Here is a 20,021-nt window from a genome sequence, read left to right as displayed (position 1 = left end):
AATGTCTCTCGTCAGTCTATGGTTGTTCATAGAAGCAATCATTTATCTGGGGGACTTGGCAAAGCCAGTAGTATATTCATTGTCAGTAACAAAATCACATTTAATTCGGTCCATAGATAATACACTATTAGTCAGTCAAATACCTTATAGCGTGATATTAAAGTAACTTAATATGTGGCGTAGTAAAAGTAAATATTATTAAAAAGTAAAAATCCGTACTTCGCCATTTCTGTGTGTAGTAGATGACCGGCTACAAGTAAGTATGACATAGCTACTCTGAGGATTAGCCTGCTGAACCCCGGGCTACTACTAAGGCTGTGCCGTCAACGATAATCGTATAAAATTTTCGATTTTAAGTTTGTGTTGTTTATCCAATGTTACTTGGTTTTAACAGCCGCAATACATTGTGGTTTTACAGCTTTTCTCGTGATACTTGGCTTAATCCATAATAACAGTAAAAGCTTGAAAACAACTTAATCTTTACTCGACTGCATAAGAAGGAGTTTAATGTATTTTGGGCGTATGTATGCGTGTGTGTATGTATGTCCATTTCTTAGGCACGCCTATTTGGATAAAGTTAAGTATATAGATAAATTGGATCTTGGAAAACATAAGCTACTTATATCCCGGAAAATTCCATTGTTTTCAGGGAAATTAAAAACGAATTTCAAAAGAACGGAGTCGCATACACTAAAAAAAATCACAGTTTAGATTATGCCAGCTTAGGTTATCTACAGTTAAGTACTGTCATCATTATCATCATATCATCCAATGGACGTCCAGTGCAGGACATAGGCCTTTTGTAGGGACTTTCAAACATCGATCCTGAGCCGCCTGCATTTCAGCGAATCCCTGCGATTATGATACATAATACATAATAAACAAAACAGTATGCGTATCGGCTCGATAAATGAATCACTAATAAAGGCACATCCCTAAACATAATCCTTGAGTGGGCAAGCATACGTTGTTTGAGCAAACTCCGGTGTCATTATAAAATACGAGCCACAACGTGGATTCACTTTGAGAAATGGGGGGCGGGTTCTACCACCTGGTGCCGGGAGTCATAGAGCTACAAACTTCTACGTTTTTGCAAGTTGAAAGTCACACGAATAAATTTATCACGCGCTTCGAACTGAGTGGAACAGTTTTTTAAGATAGTTACCTCGTTTAACTGGTGGGACTTGAAATGTATTATTCAGCAAAAAACGTGTGTCAGCGCTTGTATATAGAACTAGCGGACGCCCGCGACTTCGTCCGCATGAACCTACCTACCCCTACCCACCTACCCCTACCTACTTACTTTTCTAGTTGATTTTTTACACCTTGTGTCCAAAAGACCCGAATATCCTACGGAACCCTATTTTTTTTCCTAAATAAAAATTAGCCTATGTTACTTGTGGATAATGTAGCTTTCGAATGGTGAAAGAATTTTTAAAATCGGTCCAGTAGTTTTTGAGCCTATTCATTACAAACAAACAAACAAACATACAAACAAAGTTTTCCTCTTTATAATATTAGTATAGACATACATACATACCTAAAGGTTTAAAAGATATATTTTAAGTTACATACACCAAATTTTTTTTAATTTATGAAAGAATACAATATGGAACTTAAGCTAACTTATCCTAATAACTATACAAATCATGCCCACGTGGAATGGTGGCAAGAATACTGGCTGCATTTCCGCGCTGGACAGCCAGGCTGATCCTTTGCGCAAAAAATGAGCCAGGCCTTCTTTTCTTCTTACTTTACTTTAAATATATGCTAATTTAAGTACACCAGTGTACGTGTTTAGATGGTTTTTGTAAACAGATTATGTCAAGTTTAATTTTGTGGTAGAATTTTTCTTGTATCATATAGAATGAATTTCATGAATTGTATCGTTACATTTGCGAACGTCACACTCGTTTATATAAAGGAAACAACTCCCACAGTGGCGTAGCGTGCTTTGCAGGGGCCCTGTGTCAAAATTAGTACGGGGGCCCCAATGAAGGGTAAAGATTTTGCACATAAGAAACAAAAATGTTTGTTTAAATAAATATGACAGTCACTTATTAGGATTTAGACCTATTTAGGATGTTTGAAACTTTTGGGCGCACGATTAACCCGGGAAAAAAGATTGCCATTTTTTAGTTTTGTCATTTCTGAAGTGAAATTCTATAGGCAGTTTAGGCTATTGTATAGCTTTTGATCGTGGCGACCGAATCATGAAATTCCGTAACGAAAATGATCCTAACACCCAAGCCATGCATCAAGTTAACACATTTCGACGTTGTCACAGCGACTCAACTGGACAAGTGGTCTGAAACTAAGGGACAAACACATTAAACCAGAGTTCTATTCCAGCTCAACATAAAGACATTTTTTTTATTAATTTTTCTACTACGAAAAAAATACTGCATAAATAAAGTTAATAAATAATTATAATTGCATAGGTTGATAAAAAATGCTATAAATGGTGACAACACGAGCAGAGAACGGGGAGTGTTGATCGATCGTCAAGGAATTCCTTAACCCTACATCCTGTAGTCACAAGTTCAGGACTTTTTCTCTCTACCACGCAATGGACCCGGCACCCGCACTGTGAATCCATGGAATGCTAAGATATTCGTCTCAATAGCTTTAACGCGGCTGTCCACGAGTGCCACAAGTATATTTTTTTTATATATCTTTTTCCTAGAAGCAACAAATTAAGTTAAATTGGGGATTACATTTTACAATTTTTTGCTTTCACACGCCGGGGGCCCCGTATCATTGATACGGCGGTAGCTACGCCCCTGAACTCCATGTGTTCGTGCTTGTTAAATAATTCGATTACAAAATTAAATCCGTTAAGCCTGAGCTCATGCGGCCTTTATATGGACCCTTTTAATCATCTTGTTATCACGTTAGCACACCTGGCTTAGAAATAGCGTATGAAATTAATTTATATTCAAAATTCTGTTTCCTGTTGGTGCACTGTAAATCATAGCGCCGCTTGTGTTCACTACTTCAAAATTAATTTTCATAGGCTTTTACACCGTACATGGCCCGCGGAAATTAAACTTGCATCTACAATGTATGAAAAACTAGCGGACGCGCGCGACTTCGACTGGAATTTTTTTTTTTAATTAAAGGTGACTTATGTGCGAGTGTTCTTAGACATGAAATCGGTTGAGCTCTTTAAAAGATGAAGATGGGAAGAATAAACGAATGTCTGCAAATATACTTGAGTGGGGTCTCAAATGAAAGCTAAATGAAGGAGAATATTGATGATTGATTGATCGAGAGTATAATTAATAATTTCATGCCATTCGGGGGTTTCAAAATTTTCAATTTTATGTTTTTTATTAACATTATTAAAAATTTTAAAAAGACAAATTAATAAATGAGAAATAAATAATTAGTTTCAGTTAATAGTTTTTTAACAAAAATCGTCGACCAATAAATAGCTTAAGAAGCCTTCACTTAACTTCTGGATCAAGATAAGGAAGTATAATAATTTTAAATTACATCTTCATTTCAGAAGTTCATCATTAACAACACATATTCGGCTCACTGTTGAGCACGAGTCTGCTTTCAGAATGAGATAGGTTAAACTTTAGTCAATCACGCCGGCCCAATGCAGATTGGCAGACTTTACACACGTAGAGAATTAAGAAAATTCTCAGGTATGCAGGTTTCCTCACGATTTTTTGTTTTCACCGTTTGAGAAACTTGATATTTCATTTCTTAACATGCACATTACTGAAAAGTTGGAGGTGCATGGAATCGAAGGCAGAGATTATATGCACTGGGCTATCACGACTCCCTCACGTCACATATCAGTAATTAAAAAAAAAAAAACAAAATATAAAAGTATTGCACGGATCCCTAAAAAATTAGGTTTTTAGACACTAATGGAATCACTGTGAAGCTACGTAATTAAGCGTTGTATCTTTTGTGTACTCTTCAACCGGCTCACTGGACCGAGGGGTAGCTTTGTTCCATCTTTTTATGTTTGCGAGGGGAACAGAGTAATATGTTTCGATTATCATTTCTCTGGCTTCGTTTGAATTGAAAAATGCTCACAGTTTCGCCTCTGTTTTCCTGCCATGGCAGGTTTCTTTTTTCCGCCATAAATCTCGTTTCCGGAGCCATATCACAAGTATAGCACTTTTATATTTTTTTATGAATGTGCACTGCACTTTTCAAATTAAAACAGCCTTCGTATTTTGTGTCTAAATACTAACACGTTTGGAAAAAGCCTTATATTTTATTTTTATATAGGTATAGCATGGTCTTTTAAATCTTAATTTATACTACTACTAGACGCACCGCGGTTTCTACCGCGTAATTTCCATTTCCGTGAAAATATGGAGATAAATATAGCACATGACACTCACAAATAACTTGGCTTCCTAGTAGTAAAAGAATTGACAAAATCGGTTCAATAAATCCAGAGATTACCCACGACTACAAGACAAACTATATAATTTTAGTTATGAAATAGATAATTCTACTGTTTCTACTGTTTCTAATCTAGTTTCATCCAACTCCTCTTATGCGGCTGAGCCGATTTAGAAGAAATTTTGTGTGTATATTTCATGCGTTTCTGGTTGATTGGGGTATATAAAAGGGTAGGAAGTTCGCCGGGCCAGCTTGTATAAATATACCGAACTAGCGGACCCGGTCGAGCTTCGTTTTGACCTATGTGCGCTTCTTCCCTTCCTTTACCCTTCCCTACTCCCACCCAACCTCTACCCTACTCCCACCCTACCCTACCCCTACCTTACTCCTACCCTACCCCTACCCTATCATTAGCAAAACACTAAATGGATACACAGCTCTCTTACGTATCAAGAACAGTACAAAAGTAAATATTATTAAAAAGTAAAAATCCGTACTTCGCCATTTCTGTGTGTAGTAGATGACCGGCTACAAGTAAGTATGACATAGCTACTCTGAGGATTAGCCTGCTGAACCCCGGGTTACTACTAAGGCTGTGCCGTCAACGATAATCGTATAAAATTTTCGATTTTAAGTTTGTATTGTTTATCCAATGTTACTTGGTTTTAACAGCCGCAATACATTGTGGTTTTATAGCTTTTCTCGTGATACTTGGTTTAATCCATAATAACAGTAAAAGCTTGAAAACAACTTAATCTTTACTCGACTGCATAAGAAGGAGTTTAATGTATTTCGAGCGTATGTATGCGTGTGTGTATGTGTGTATGTATGTCCATTTCTTAGGCACGCTCTACAGCCTATTTGGATAAAGTTAAGTATATAGATAAATTGGATCTTGGAAAACATAGGCTACTTTTATCCCGGAAAATTCCATTATTTCCAGGTAAATTAAATAAATTTTTTCGCAGTTTTCGCATCTGCTAAAATAAATCACAGTTTAGATTATGTCAGCTTAGGTTATCTACAGTTAAGTACTCTCATCATTATCATCATATCATCCAATGGACGTCCAGTGCAGGACATAGGACTTTTGTAGGGACTTCCAAACATCGATCCTGAGCCGCCAGCATTTCAGCGAATCCTTGCAACTGTGATACATAATACATAATAAACAAAACAGTATGCGTATCGGCTCGATAAATGAATCACTAATAAAGGCACATCCCTAAACATAATCCTTGAGTGGGCAGCAAGCATACGTTGTTTGAGCAAACTCCGGTGTCATTATAAAATACGAGCCACAACGTGGATTCACTTTGAGAAATGGGGGGCGGGTTCTACCACCTGGTGCCGGGAGTCATAGAGCTACAAACTTCTACGTTTTTGCAAGTTGAAAGTCACACGAATAAATTTATCACGCGCTTCGAACTGAGTGGAACAGTTTTTTAAGATAGTTACCTCGTTTAACTGGTGGGACTTGAAATGTATTATTCAGCAAAAAACGTGTGTCAGCGCTTGTATATAGAACTAGCGGACGCCCGCGACTTCGTCCGCATGAACCTACCTACCCCTACCCACCTACCCCTACCTACTTACTTTTCTAGTTGATTTTTTACACCTTGTGTCCAAAAGACCCGAATATCCTACGGAACCCTATTTTTTTTCCTAAATAAAAATTAGCCTATGTTACTTGTGGATAATGTAGCTTTCGAATGGTGAAAGAATTTTTAAAATCGGTCCAGTAGTTTTTGAGCCTATTCATTACAAACAAACAAACAAACATACAAACAAAGTTTTCCTCTTTATAATATTAGTATAGACATACATACATACCTAAAGGTTTAAAAGATATATTTTAAGTTACATACACCAAATTTTTTTTAATTTATGAAAGAATACAATATGGAACTTAAGCTAACTTATCCTAATAACTATACAAATCATGCCCACGTGGAATGGTGGCAAGAATACTGGCTGCATTTCCGCGCTGGACAGCCAGGCTGATCCTTTGCGCAAAAAATGAGCCAGGCCTTCTTTTCTTCTTACTTTACTTTAAATATATGCTAATTTAAGTACACCAGTGTACGTGTTTAGATGGTTTTTGTAAACAGATTATGTCAAGTTTAATTTTGTGGTAGAATTTTTCTTGTATCATATAGAATGAATTTCATGAATTGTATCGTTACATTTGCGAACGTCACACTCGTTTATATAAAGGAAACAACTCCCACAGTGGCGTAGCGTGCTTTGCAGGGGCCCTGTGTCAAAATTAGTACGGGGGCCCCAATGAAGGGTAAAGATTTTGCACATAAGAAACAAAAATGTTTGTTTAAATAAATATGACAGTCACTTATTAGGATTTAGACCTATTTAGGATGTTTGAAACTTTTGGGCGCACGATTAACCCGGGAAAAAAGATTGCCATTTTTTAGTTTTGTCATTTCTGAAGTGAAATTCTATAGGCAGTTTAGGCTATTGTATAGCTTTTGATCGTGGCGACCGAATCATGAAATTCCGTAACGAAAATGATCCTAACACCCAAGCCATGCATCAAGTTAACACATTTCGACGTTGTCACAGCGACTCAACTGGACAAGTGGTCTGAAACTAAGGGACAAACACATTAAACCAGAGTTCTATTCCAGCTCAACATAAAGACATTTTTTTTATTAATTTTTCTACTACGAAAAAAATACTGCATAAATAAAGTTAATAAATAATTATAATTGCATAGGTTGATAAAAAATGCTATAAATGGTGACAACACGAGCAGAGAACGGGGAGTGTTGATCGATCGTCAAGGAATTCCTTAACCCTACATCCTGTAGTCACAAGTTCAGGACTTTTTCTCTCTACCACGCAATGGACCCGGCACCCGCACTGTGAATCCATGGAATGCTAAGATATTCGTCTCAATAGCTTTAACGCGGCTGTCCACGAGTGCCACAAGTATATTTTTTTTATATATCTTTTTCCTAGAAGCAACAAATTAAGTTAAATTGGGGATTACATTTTACAATTTTTTGCTTTCACACGCCGGGGGCCCCGTATCATTGATACGGCGGTAGCTACGCCCCTGAACTCCATGTGTTCGTGCTTGTTAAATAATTCGATTACAAAATTAAATCCGTTAAGCCTGAGCTCATGCGGCCTTTATATGGACCCTTTTAATCATCTTGTTATCACGTTAGCACACCTGGCTTAGAAATAGCGTATGAAATTAATTTATATTCAAAATTCTGTTTCCTGTTGGTGCACTGTAAATCATAGCGCCGCTTGTGTTCACTACTTCAAAATTAATTTTCATAGGCTTTTACACCGTACATGGCCCGCGGAAATTAAACTTGCATCTACAATGTATGAAAAACTAGCGGACGCGCGCGACTTCGACTGGAATTTTTTTTTTTAATTAAAGGTGACTTATGTGCGAGTGTTCTTAGACATGAAATCGGTTGAGCTCTTTAAAAGATGAAGATGGGAAGAATAAACGAATGTCTGCAAATATACTTGAGTGGGGTCTCAAATGAAAGCTAAATGAAGGAGAATATTGATGATTGATTGATCGAGAGTATAATTAATAATTTCATGCCATTCGGGGGTTTCAAAATTTTCAATTTTATGTTTTTTATTAACATTATTAAAAATTTTAAAAAGACAAATTAATAAATGAGAAATAAATAATTAGTTTCAGTTAATAGTTTTTTAACAAAAATCGTCGACCAATAAATAGCTTAAGAAGCCTTCACTTAACTTCTGGATCAAGATAAGGAAGTATAATAATTTTAAATTACATCTTCATTTCAGAAGTTCATCATTAACAACACATATTCGGCTCACTGTTGAGCACGAGTCTGCTTTCAGAATGAGATAGGTTAAACTTTAGTCAATCACGCCGGCCCAATGCAGATTGGCAGACTTTACACACGTAGAGAATTAAGAAAATTCTCAGGTATGCAGGTTTCCTCACGATTTTTTGTTTTCACCGTTTGAGAAACTTGATATTTCATTTCTTAACATGCACATTACTGAAAAGTTGGAGGTGCATGGAATCGAAGGCAGAGATTATATGCACTGGGCTATCACGACTCCCTCACGTCACATATCAGTAATTAAAAAAAAAAAAACAAAATATAAAAGTATTGCACGGATCCCTAAAAAATTAGGTTTTTAGACACTAATGGAATCACTGTGAAGCTACGTAATTAAGCGTTGTATCTTTTGTGTACTCTTCAACCGGCTCACTGGACCGAGGGGTAGCTTTGTTCCATCTTTTTATGTTTGCGAGGGGAACAGAGTAATATGTTTCGATTATCATTTCTCTGGCTTCGTTTGAATTGAAAAATGCTCACAGTTTCGCCTCTGTTTTCCTGCCATGGCAGGTTTCTTTTTTCCGCCATAAATCTCGTTTCCGGAGCCATATCACAAGTATAGCACTTTTATATTTTTTTATGAATGTGCACTGCACTTTTCAAATTAAAACAGCCTTCGTATTTTGTGTCTAAATACTAACACGTTTGGAAAAAGCCTTATATTTTATTTTTATATAGGTATAGCATGGTCTTTTAAATCTTAATTTATACTACTACTAGACGCACCGCGGTTTCTACCGCGTAATTTCCATTTCCGTGAAAATATGGAGATAAATATAGCACATGACACTCACAAATAACTTGGCTTCCTAGTAGTAAAAGAATTGACAAAATCGGTTCAATAAATCCAGAGATTACCCACGACTACAAGACAAACTATATAATTTTAGTTATGAAATAGATAATTCTACTGTTTCTACTGTTTCTAATCTAGTTTCATCCAACTCCTCTTATGCGGCTGAGCCGATTTAGAAGAAATTTTGTGTGTATATTTCATGCGTTTCTGGTTGATTGGGGTATATAAAAGGGTAGGAAGTTCGCCGGGCCAGCTTGTATAAATATACCGAACTAGCGGACCCGGTCGAGCTTCGTTTTGACCTATGTGCGCTTCTTCCCTTCCTTTACCCTTCCCTACTCCCACCCAACCTCTACCCTACTCCCACCCTACCCTACCCCTACCTTACTCCTACCCTACCCCTACCCTATCATTAGCAAAACACTAAATGGATACACAGCTCTCTTACGTATCAAGAACAGCGAAATTGTGTAGATCTCTTTACTTAACACGTTTAATTGAGCGCCCTCTAAGTTTACCTGTTTAATGTATACGTGTATGTGAGCTTTGTAGAATATTTAGCCGTGTTAAGTCAAGTCGCCTCAATCACGGTCTACTGCTCGCCTTCAAAGTCATTGTTCTGTTGATATTTGCCTTGTTGTCTATTAGCATTCGGTGTGTGCTAGTTTCTTGTGTACTCTGAATTATATTTGCTAGAGCAGACACCACATAGCCTTGAGACAATGTTTTAGACAATTTCTATTAAGTCTACGTTGTTAAACTGGTAACATTGTTTGAATAACTTAATTAGCTTAGGTTTGCCAAAGCTAATGTATATGCAGACTACATAATTTATTGTCTAATTATAAAATGATTCCCCTGAATATTATAGTTTGAAAACGGGAGTACTTTTCATATTCTCATCTATTCTAAACATTTTCAATATTAAATAATTTATTTTTTATTTATTTGACGCCTACAGGTTATTTTGGGGTTAAAGTTGCTCGCTTCCGGACATTTCTCCTAAATTAGGTTCAACCCTTGACACTGTTACGTGGCCTCCGGGTGGTGCTAAATGAGCAACTAATTAATTAACGCCCCGTGGTCTCCAGCTGAGTCAACCATCAGCATCACTGAGACGAAGGTCATGGTCTCTCGAATGCAGCATTTCGTATAGAATAAGTATATTATATATATTCCTGTACCTATTCATTCCAATTAAATTATGAAACGCAAAAAAATAAGAAGGAGTTTTACACAGGCACGTCCTCTCGTTTAAGAGCAGCAAACCTATACTTTGAATGCCCTTCCGGCTTCTGTGTTTCTTTACACAGAAGCCGGAAGAAACCTGATGGATTGACGCTGGTTCCCTGTGATATGGGACGAGCCCTAATGTGGGATGCTACTAATGCGTTGACACATTAGCACCGTGTCATATAAAGGAGACAGAATCAAGACCACAGTGTGCCAATCAAGTGCCACAGATATGACTCCATCATCATCATCTCAGCCGATGGATGTCCACTGCAGGACACAGGCCTTTTGTAGGGACTTCCAAACATCACGATACTGACCACCTGCATCCAGCGAATCCCTGCGACTCGCTTGATGTCGTCAGTCCACCTGGTGGGGGGTCGACCAACACTGCGCTTACTAGGTCGCCATCCGTCACTGAGAGTTATATATTTGTTCCTTTTGCCATGGAGACCTTTGGGCCATGGAGTCGCAGAGCTTGATATTTTTTTCGAACCTTTTCGCCGCGGCTAGTTGCCTCGACTGGAGACAGAAGCGCTGGCTCATTTTTTGCGCAAATGATCAGCCCGGCTGTCCAGTCACCATTCCATATGTGCATTATTTGTATAGTTATTAGGTCATGTTAGCTTAAGTTTCTTACTGTAATCTTTCTCAATTAAAAAAAAAATATAAAAAAAGCTAAATTTTATCACCTTATTCTCACAGGAATGGGAATGAGGGTAAAACTGCTGGTCTGTGCTAGTCTTTCATAAATATACCGACGTTATACGTCACTCCAAAATGGAGCAACCTCAGAAACTCTACGTCGAAGTAATAATTCATTGCTATTCTATTCATAGTTTGTTACACTTCAATTGCTGCCGAATAGTTTGAGAACTAAGCTAGAAACTCGGAGGAAATCGCCTGGAAAAATAAGACTTTTGGATATTTATGACATACTTCACAAGCGCAACCGACTAAATTCTAAGGTAGTAGGCACAATCGAATAGATGGGAAGCCAAAAAGGGGGTTTACTCGGGTGTGACAGATGAATATAAGTGATGATACCTTGCATGTTGTTGAGTACCTACACCAAGTCTGTGCCCTTGATATTGGTGGGTATGTTTACGGCAACCCAAAAAAAAAATCCAATATCATATACTTAACCAGCACGTCAGATTAAAAAAATCATGTGGAATAGTTAATAGTATAAAAGTGCGCATTTCTAAAATGAATAACATAAAGAAAAGGGAGAGTTAAAAAGTTGCAAAATAAAACCCTTGCATTTTAGTTCTCGAGCTTTGAGTGCGGTTTTTTCTTTTTCAAGCAAATAATTCCAGAACTTTCCCATAGCTGTATGCGTTAATAAATACATACAAATAAAATTGAAGTGTGTTATGTGTTCAAAACAATCGTGTTTTTAAGTACTAGTTATTTACGAGATACTACGAGTAAAACACAATTTATCTTCTTGAAAATTTTGTCTGTCGGTCTGTCTGTTTTTCCGGGCTAATTTCTGGAACGGCTAAACTGGTTTAAACAGGATAGATAGAGGACTTTCACTGGTAGATAGAGGAGGTAATTGAGTGTAGGGCATAGAATAAAGGTATGTTTCCTGCGTGATTCTAGAAAAACTTAATATAGATAAACTTTACTAACGCACTGCGCTCATCGTATGCTGCATCTTCTTATCTACCAAATGTAGCAGGCAAAGTCGTGCATAAGGTTTTTAACTAGGGTATGCACTCCACCACTAAATTATTTTGTAAATAGTCTTACAAACCAGAATTGCAATTTCCAAAATTGCTTCAGGGTAAGCAGAGAAATAAAGCATCTATGAAATGCACGTCACTGGTAGTAGGAAATCGACGGTTGAGTAAATCCACATTTAGCATCATGGGCTCTACTACTACTAAGCTTAATTCACGTGTATATGCACCAGACACGTAACTGTGGAGTAAATACAAGAATACATTTTTTATTGGACCGCGCGAGAGTTTACTGACTCGCATAGACAAGAGCCGACATTGTTAGCGAGAATGTTTTGTCTGAGCGGCGCGAGACTTTGCATGTCTATGAAAAAGGGCGGTTCTTCTTCTTTTTATAACTTGCTTATTTATTCAACCTAGTCCATGTTCTTCGTTAAATTGCTATAAAACCTACTTTTTCTATTGTAAGTTTACTGTGGCCCTCATAAAAAGGCTCAAAGTCACTCAGCGTTGGAGCGAGCTATGCTTGGGATTTCTCTGCGTGATCGAATCAGATATGAGGAGATCCGCAGAAGAACCAAAGTCACTGATATAGCACAGCGAGTCGAGGAGCTGAAGCTGGCAATGGGCAGGCCACATAGTTCGAAGAGCCGATAGACGTTGGGGTCACAAGGTGCTGGAATGGCGCACCGGAAAGCGCAGTATTGGTCGCCTCCCCACTAGGTGGACCGAGGACATCAAGCGGGTTGCAGGGAGCCGCTGGATACACGCGGCTCGAGACCGTTTTGTTTGGAAGTCTATGCAGGCGGCCTATGTCCAGCAGTGGACGTCCATCGGCTGTTAATGATGATGATGATGAAGTTTTTGGAACAACGTTCTTTTATGCGGCATGTATAATGTACTGGCAGAAATCGTCATGTAACGATTAAGCGTTGAAACACCCAAAATAAAATCGGTGTATATTTTAACTTCTTAGGGTTCTGTAGTCCTTTATAGCTTCGTCATGTTCGCCTGTCTGTTCGTCCGTCTATCCGCGGCTTAGCGCAGACTTACTACTAGAAGATTATTTAGCATGAGTATATGTACATTAAATATGTGAACAAAGCCGTGAGATAAAATCTTAAAAAATATTTTTAGGGTACCTCCCTAACATGTAAAGTGGGGATGAATTTTTTAATCGTTTATCTCTTAGTGTGTGGTATTGTTAAGGGGCTTACACTATCAAGCGGCTTGATCAAATGCTTGAGCCTCTGATTGATGGGCGCTTCAAGCATACATCAACCAACCCTTCAATCTTTTGATCAAAACTCTCTTATCTGACGAACCTGAGAAGTCGAACAGTGTGTTTTGCCAACGTTTTGGGTAGGAAGCGCGTTTTGGGTAGTGGACGCCATGGCTTCCGACGAGTGACTGACGCAATGCTTGATGAAAATTACGCTAGACTATCAAGCGGCTTGATCAACCGCTTGAGTCATTCAAACTTTCTATCAATCACCGTCAATGCTTGCTTCAAGCGTCAAACGGGTTTCTAAACTATCAATCACGCTTGATTTATTCAATTTACTCAAGCATTTGATCAAGCCGCTTGATAGTGTACGGCGTCCATTAGATAGGCCTTTGAAATACACGAGCGGTCTTCTACCACTATTTTCGATTTAGGTATCCTTTTGTTTCAAGAGCTATTTTTTGTTAGAGTCAAGTGTCCCCACCCTCTACCAGCTAAACGGTTGCTTATGGATATGTGAAAAATTCACAAAAGTAGAATATATAATGAAATTAGAAGGAAAACTATAACATTTACACTATATTTTTCAACCCATATTCGGCTCACTGCTGAGCTCGAGTCCCCTCAGAATGAGAGGGGTTAGGCCAATACTCCACCACGCTGGCCAAATGCGGATTGGCAAACTTCACACATGCAGAAAATTAAGAAAATTCTCTGGTAGGCAGGTTTCCTGACGATGTTTTTCCTTCACCGTTTGAGACACGTGATATTTAATTTCTTAAAATGCACACAACTGAAAAGTTCGAGGTGCATGCCCTGGACCGGATTTGAATCCACACCCTTCGGAATCGGAGACAGAGGTCATATACACTGGGCTATCACGGCTCACCTATAACAGCTAAGTAGCAATTGCAATTTTTCTTGTTTAAGTTATAGGTAGTCGACCAACTAAAAAATCGTACTCGTACGTATATAACGTACGTAAGATGCAATAGGGTATCTGTATTATAATTTAAAAAATGTTAAACCTTTAAAATAGCATGACGGTGCAAGTGATCAATTTTAGAATTCGTAAAGTGAAAATTTCAAAATGTATTTTTAGTAGGTAGTGAATAAAAAAGGATTGCTTAAGCGAATATAAAATGCAAGTGAGAATATGAAATCACGGCAATTAATCTTGTTTGCAGTTTAAAAGTAAGCAGAGTGGAACCGAGTAAGCAAGATATAATACGATTATTTGGCTTTTTGACTAAAGTAAAGCAAGGTTGCGTCTCAGTATAAGTAATTTCATTTTAAAAATCATAGCCAGTATCTACTTACTCTGTTTGTATGTTACTCTAAGAGTAATTTATTTCAAAAGCCATTTTGCTATGCTTATTTTCTTTAAGTTGTCTTTAAATATTGTTTGAAAGTTTTCTGTTTAAAATAAAAATATACTTTCGATAATATATACCTAACCAAAAAATGTTTTAAATTTCAACTCAGACCTGAAGATTCATTGTTTATTCATATTCAATTCAAACTAACAATATTAATCAAATCTTTTTATTATTTTAGGATTGATAAAAAACGTTGTTATATTTTTTTCCACGAATAATAATTAATTATTTAAAAACAATCTTATCGCGTATAAATATCTATGAAAATTGCAGTTCTGAAATTAATCACGAACAAACTGATAAAAAGCCAAATTCATTTGTTTCTATATAAGCAATTTAAAAAAAAATTAAAGCTTTTCAGCTGGTCTATTTACTAATTTGGCCTTTATTAACAAGTTATTAAAATAAACATCAAATAAACCAAGAAATGTCATCTACCTACTGTATGATATCCACAAAGGATATCATACAGTAGGTATAGGAATTGTCATTAGGCACCGGATGACATTTATTACAATTTATTAGTAAAATTTCGCATATTCAATTAACATTACGTCAATGTTATTGGATTTGCCTGCAGTAATTTATAAATGTCTCTGTGAATCTTTGTCTTTAAGATCGATACTATAATTAATTATTCCAACGGAATTTAAACACTCAAGTTGAGTATTTCTATACCTACATATTCAAAATCTAACATGACGTGTTCTAAATTTCAGTCTGACATTAAACTACAATATAATACCTAGATACTTGAAGACAGACGTCAACAAAGCCTCTTACCGAAAGTAAGTACGGTAGCCAATTATGACACCTGGACTTTGGGCTTTAGAAGGTAGCCGTTATCAAGGGTCCAGACCCTCAACAGTCAAACGAAGGATGAAACCCAGATAAAATGAGATAGGTCTGGCTATTGCAGGCAAGTTCAATATCACGAGTATTAGTAAAATTTACGCACGAAGCCATATATTCGATACCGACCACTTAATATTATTCTCGTATACGATATGCACCATGCATAACGTATAATATTAATACATCACCAACATGCCTTGGGGCTTATATTTGTGATGCGACGGTGTCCAATCAATTACGGACATGTTTTGCTATCATTACGCGTACAACAACATATTCAGTGCTCGCTGTCGTAATTATTCTGAACATGTTTTATAGTTGAGAACCACTTTCCACTGTGAAACAAAATTAACACATATTGTGATAATAATAATCTTCATCGTCATCAGCCTATTTTAATAGACCAGGTCTTACTGAGAGAGGATATGGAGTATATACCAACCACGCTGCTCGAATGCGGGTAGGCGGGCTTAGGATTAGTATGATTATATCATCATCATCATCATCATCATCATCATCATCATCATATCAGCCGATGGACGTCCACTGTAAGACATAGTTGTAGGGACTTTCACATCACGATCCTGAACCGCTTGATGTCGTCAGTCCACCTGGTAGGCCAACACTGGGCTTCCTAGTGTGGGGTCGCTATTCCAGCTCCTTGTGACCCCCAACGTTCATCGGCTCTTCGAACTATAACGCGATTTGATTATATATAACGATCACTAACAGTGATGTTAAAGACCGAAGGTTTAACGTCAGTGAAAATTATAAACTTACTAACTCAGGATTGAGAAGAATGAAAAGCTCTGTCTTATTTCATAACCCAGTCTAGGATTTGAACTCAGGACCTTGTGATCTGAAGCTACGACTACATCGGCTTTACCAAAGAGGCATTATAATTTAATTAATATGTAGTTTAATTTTTGGCAGCACAAATTAATATCCACGGCAAAATAAAACTACTAACGCAAGTGTCATATATCACAAATAGTTTTGCTAATTAATTCAAAGTTCTGTAGACGTATTGGACACGACGTGGATATTCATCTATTCGTAGTTAAGTGCGGATACCTAGATCGATCAGTCGATCAATTAATTTGAAACTTTGAATATGTGTATACGACTCCCTTTAACCAATAACAGGGTTTCAATGGATTGTTGATAGGCTTACGAAGTCCCACAATTCCATTAAACAATAGGCGTAGTTATTTCCCGTATACGACATAAGAGCGTGAGCGCTCGCTGGGGACAATAAATACCTTCGGGCAATTTACCTCAGCTGTCTGATCGCAAAACGCTGTTTTGCCTACCGATTTTCAATACCAGAGCGAGCGTCGAGTACGTATACTACTATTGAAAAGCTTTGATATAATTTGGTCAGCATTGTTTACCGGGGGCGACGTGAGTGACATCAAAGGCGAATGACGTCGGAATTTCAGATATTAATTTTCGGAACGGTTACAGTTAAATGAATGGCAGAATAGCGGAATATTTTGATTAATTATTTTAGCCAAATTAACGAATCTGATGAGTGTTCGCCTATTGGAATTATTTGAACGAAAATCCAAATGTAATAACAAGCGCATACTGTTTCGTTACTTAGTAATGATAGAAATACGAATTCATTTTATCAAAGCATAGCAATCTCTGGCCCACTCAAATAAGCCGAGATTATGATGTTGAGTGATTCTCTCTGCCTAACAGTAGATCGATATAATAATCCGTGAATCCATATTGCATTCGATAACAGTTCATGCAAATTTCAAATGCGTAGGTAGTACCTGAGACTTGTTCAATGTAAACTTGTTCAAACGATGATGACCGGATGGACACTAAGCTTTGAATAATGATGCGTGTATTTGAAGTTCGTGAAATCATGCCTGTGTTTGAATTCTCATCACAGGGATTATTCAGTTCCGAGCTTTAGTGAAAATTTGTTTTTAATGAATTTTAGTCTTTATATCCTATGAAATAGGATTTTTTAGATCTGTGCCTTCAGAGTGGGTGTATAGATTGAATGTATGCTATCGCAATTTGGGATAGTGATGCGGTTTTCCTAATCTGTTTAGGTATTTCGGTTAGGGGCGCTGTAACGATGAGTATATGTTTTCAGACAATTCAATTAGGACTACGGCATTAAGCGCATGTGTTAGCGTAAATGGGACGGACTAGTTTGCTTTGAAGTTTTAATTTATATGAATTCCACAGTTATGACTGAAGCCCGATTTTATCCATATATATTTCAGTTGAATTGATTCATCGTTTTATGTTTAATTGTGTCTTTGTGTGAATTATATTTATAGTTAAATGAATAAAGCTGTTAAACTAATAAATTATTATAATTGATAAAACAATTCTTAATATAATACTTAAACATTTCTTTTTACGTTAAGGAAAGCTATAACTTTTTTAATGTGAGTAAAATTATGCGCATAATCTATATCGTTAATTTTTTCATTCATAGTTGTAGTTTTTATGATATTTAAAACTTATAAATATAGTAGACAAAACATTTTACGAGTTTATTTAAAATTTTAAATAATATGGATTAAAAAATAACATAACAATTTAGCAATAATTAATTAAAAACTTTTTAGAAAGTGAGTTATTTAATGCACGCCTCAAGTTTTGAATTTTTTTTTTTCTAATAATTCCACGACGTAGGAGCGCAAACGTCATGATATCAGAGTGACAAAAGCTACTTATTATCTATATCAAAGCTAAATTTGATATAGATAATAAGTAGCCTTATCAGCCGAGAGACGTCCAGTGCTGGACATAGGCCTCTTGCATGGACCTCCAAGCACAACAGTTTCGAGCAGTTTCGAGCAGTTCCGAGCATGGAAACTTGCCGTGGTAAAAATCCAATTACCTTGGCGCGAACCATGGCGTTCATTATAAATTAACGATGAATTGCCCTGTTTGGTAACAGTGCGCGTCTCCTATGGGAAATCAGAGATGACTTGCCGTGCGTACTTTAGATAGAATACTTTAGTTACCTGCGATCTTGCCATTCATTTTATTTCCGGTTTAATACGCACTTTCTACCTTTTCTGCGCGATTTTACGAGTTTCGGTTCAATTTGTATTTAAATAAATAAGAGGTCGTTCGAGGTCAAAATATTTCATTGAAATCGGTCGAGTTTCATTGGAGCAGTGATTGTAATAAAGAATAATTTGTCAGATGTCTGAATGCTCAGAGTTGGAACGGCAAAATCGATTTGACTGAAAATTGGTGAAGAGGTAGCTTAGAACCAGGAGACGGCTATAGGTTACTTAGGGTAGGGGTAGGGTAGGGGTTGAGTATGGGTAGGACAGATAGAGGTATGGTAGTTGTGGGGTGGGAGTAGATATGGGTAGGTAATGAGTCAAAGCGAAGCTAGACCGGGTCCGCTAGTTAGTGATAAATAGGTAGATGATGTTGATCATAATAAGTTCATCTGAAAATGTAATAATACTGATACACATTAAGCCACATCTCGTATTATTATCTATATTGGCGCAGTTGGTAGTGCTGTGGTTCTCAACACAGAGTCTTAGGTTCGATTTCCAGCTCGAATCAGTTAAGGATTTCATAATTTATATCAGTCAGGTCTAGTTAGGTAGGCATCGGGCGTGGCTAGTTACCACCCTACCGGCAAACACGTACTGCCAATCGATTTAGCGTTCCGGTACGAAGCCGCGTAGAAACAATTAGAGGTATGGCTAGAAACTTGTACCTTCAAGTAAGCCCGCTTCAACGCATCTGCATTGTCACTTAACATCAAATGAGATCATTGTCAAGAGCCAACTTTTTTTATATAATAAAAAAAAACATTCTGTTCTTTTGACGGCCTCCGTGGCGCAGTAGTAAGCGCGATGGATTTACAAGGCGGAGGTCCTGGGTTCGATCCCCGGCTGGACCGATTCAGGTTTTTCTTAATTGGTCCAGGTCTGGCTGGTTATCACCCTACCGACAAAGACGTACCGCCAAGCGATTTAGGGGAACCGAATTTAACCGAAAGGGGTGTGGATTTTCATCCTGCTCATAACAATCATGTCTGTCTCCATCTTAAATTGTATCATCACTTACCATCAGGTGAGATTTCAGTCAAGGGCTAACTTGTAAAGAATTAAAAAAATATAGTTCTACTATCCGCAAGCCAATTTTAGCTTCTCTTTGTTCTAGATCATATTCATGTAAGCATATTGTAACACCGTCACGTGTGATACAAAATTAAACCCACCAACGTACAATAGTTAACCACGCAATTGTTTTTCGGACGTGAAGTGCAACCATGTTGGCTTTTGAATAACGTTGATTATGATTTAGTTCAATATTCGAAGCTTGATTTAAGCTTGATTAGACGCAGGAATAATTAATACAGTGAGTATACAGAATTAGTGCTGCATTCTAATATTCGACAACATTGCTATTGGTATTCGATATGCATTAGATATAATTAATGTCTGACGTATTGGAATTCAGAATTTGGATGTCGTTATGTACTAAATGTATTTGTACTAAGATCATTGACATATTATACTACTACAATATAATATATCGGATACCTTGAGATGGGAATTAATGGAACATTTGACTTGACTTATTTTTAACACG

General features: G+C 37.2%; 1 protein-coding gene across 1 annotated transcript in view; it reads right to left on the bottom strand.

Annotated features, from left to right (window-relative positions):
* LOC112050910 (epithelial discoidin domain-containing receptor 1-like) overlaps positions 1-20,021 on the bottom strand; it is a gene marked incomplete in the record, with an annotated part of 206,879 nt that overhangs the window by 30,991 nt on the left and 155,867 nt on the right.

Source organism: Bicyclus anynana, chromosome Z, assembly GCF_947172395.1.
Source record: "Bicyclus anynana chromosome Z, ilBicAnyn1.1, whole genome shotgun sequence".
Lineage (NCBI taxonomy): Eukaryota > Metazoa > Arthropoda > Insecta > Lepidoptera > Nymphalidae > Bicyclus > Bicyclus anynana.
This window is presented reverse-complemented; position numbering and strand designations above follow the sequence as displayed.